The 2602-nt window shown below is 54.6% G+C and overlaps 1 pseudogene; it reads right to left on the bottom strand.

The window, feature by feature from the left end:
• Window positions 1-1035: 1035 nt before the first annotated feature.
• LOC136552238 (ornithine decarboxylase-like) lies at window positions 1036-2327 on the bottom strand (annotated as a pseudogene).
• Window positions 2328-2602: the final 275 nt, after the last annotated feature.

Below are 2602 nucleotides of genomic sequence, written 5' to 3'. Positions count from 1 at the left end.
AGCTCTTAATTAGGAGCTAAGCTCTTGCACATATTTTAAGGTTTTGTGTGAATGTCATGTGGACTGGTCTATGTTAAAAGCTATGTGCTAAAAATTAGCACTATTAGAGAAGTTAGCTCAGAGCTAGTAACTAGCTCTAATCATTACGGGCGCCCTAAGCAACTGACACCGCCCGTTCCTCGATCAGAGATCCACCTCTACCACCTCCTTCCTCACCGAGCCACTCATTTGCTCATTGGCTCCCCTCTGCGTTTTGGGATGACTAGCAGGAGCAATACTGAGGGCCTGTTTGGAACGAAGAAATCCAAAACGCAGGAATAGGAAAAAATGCAGGAATAAGATATGATGAAAAGTGAAAAGCTACGGGATTTCAAAATACACGAACAGAAAATTTAGGTTGTTTGGAACACAGGAATTTATAACATAGGAATTGTAATATGTTAGGCAAATATGGGTACTAATTGTAACATGTTACTATTGTGGGACCCATGCACTTACTCATCCACCCGCTTTTAGCAGCAGACAACCATGCATCTGATGAATTATTGCCGTAGTCACCTCGGGCTTCCGCGAAGGAATCAGAAACCAAAGATTGGAGTGGAGTTTTGCTTTCCCGTGAAACTGCAGAGAAGCTACAGTGTTTCATAGGAAAGGAAAGATTACTTTCCTATGTTCCAAACGCTCTACTGCCCTCCTGTTCCTGTGTTTTTGTTTCCTTTGATTTTCCTACGAAAATCCTTTGTTCCAAACGCCCCCTGAAATCTGGATGTTCATATGCTTACTCGAGCAATTGCCTTTGTATGGAAGGGATTATAATTTAACACCAATGACATATACGAGAATCATGTTTTTTTTGGCAAATAAGGGATTTAGGTCTATTCCAATGACATTGTAAGGAATTTTTGTTTCCCAATTATTGAAACCAGCCCACATGGGTGTGTGGGGTGGGTGGTGGTGGGGGGGAGGGGGGTGGTGATGTACTCTCGGTCGATTCACGCTTATTTGCAACGTGCCAGTATGCAATGCAGGCGCGTACGAGATGAAAAAACAACACAAAAAAGGGTTCTAGATCGAAATCTAGACAGATGAATGGGCGAGGTAGGTCTTCATGTCGGACGCGGAAAAGCCATTGAAGTTACAGCTCAGCACGGTGGTGTAGGCGCCGACCTCGTGGAACACGAGCCAGTCCCCGATGCGTAGCTCCGGCAGATGGTAACCCCCAGTCGCACGTGGGACCGAACACCGTCGACGGGTGTGTCTCATCACTCTCACCGCCTTCGTCGTCGTCGCCGGCGGCAGCGCGACTCGACACTGGCACAGGGCGTGGCACGTAGTTCTCGACGTGGACGCAGCACAGCGTGCCGAAGAAACCATCGTCGATCCAGTACTGGCGCACCTCGCCGCGCGTGCGCTTCCCGAAGACGCGCGCGGCGAGCGTGAACGGCGTCTCGGCGAAATAGCGCCCTGGCTCGCCAATCACCTGGAGGCCGGGGACGTCCCCAAAGTGGCGCGTCAGCGCGGAGTTTATCACGTCGCACGCGTCCTGCAACGTGGAGGCGGTGCCAGCCGTGAAGCCCCCGTCGATGTCCAGGATGCGCATGGGTGGCATGCCGCGAGCGGCGGCGGCGTCGAACACCGCGCGGGCCTCCTCCACGGCAGCGTCGTAGACGCCCACGCGGGACACGGCGCTCCCGACGTGGAACGCGACGCCCGAGACCGACAGGTCCGCGCTCTGCGCGGCGCACAGGAGCGGCGCCACCTCCTCCTGCCGCGCGCCGTACTTGGTGCCCAGGTCCCATTAGGGCGTCTCCGGCGTCGGGGACCTTGAGCCGGAGCAGAAACTTGCACCTGGGGTGGAAGAGCCTTAGCTTGTCCACCTCCTCCACCGAGTCGAAGGTGGTGAGGTTAACGCCGACGCTCGCGGCGTGCTCGATGTGTGCCTCGGGCTTGCATGGGTTCGCGTAGATGATGCGGTCAGCGGTGACGCCTAGTGCGAGCACGGCGTCCATCTCGGCAGGGCTGGCGCAGTCGAAGCCCGCGCCGAGAGCGGCCAGGGCTCCGAGCAGCGCCGGGTTGTTGTTGCACTTGACGGCGTAGTACGGCGGCACAGCCTTGAGCCCACGCCGCGAACAGCTCGACCACCTTGCCGAGGTTTAGCACGCTGAACGCGCTCGTCACTGGAGGATCTGCCGTGACAAAAATGCGGCGGATGAGACCAGTGACGGCGTCCTTCTCGTTAGTAGCGTCGTCGCACGGGAGGCGAGCACCTCCAGGCCCTTAACGCCGGGCGCCTCAAGCACAGCTCGCATGGCTGCTGCTTCAGCCATGGACTGTGTACTGAGGTGAGGTCTACGCGCGCGCGAGATAGGGGGCAGACCTCCTGTTGGTTCAGGTCCTTAAAGAAAGGCAGCGTGTGTGATGCTGCCATTGTATTGTACTCCTCCTATATCTATCTATATATGTATTATATACAAATATACATACATATATTAGTAATTAATATTAAAATGTATAACCGTGGGAGAATCCGTGGCCTCCGAGCGACCAGCGTCTCTGCTGCATGACGGCCTCTTTATTGGTCACGTGGCCCTCTCGCGCTGCT

Source organism: Miscanthus floridulus, chromosome 4, assembly GCF_019320115.1.
Source record: "Miscanthus floridulus cultivar M001 chromosome 4, ASM1932011v1, whole genome shotgun sequence".
In the NCBI taxonomy this organism is placed as follows: Eukaryota; Viridiplantae; Streptophyta; class Magnoliopsida; order Poales; family Poaceae; genus Miscanthus; species Miscanthus floridulus.
The sequence above is the reverse complement of the archived record's forward strand: the minus strand, read 5'-3'. Positions and strand labels throughout refer to the sequence as shown.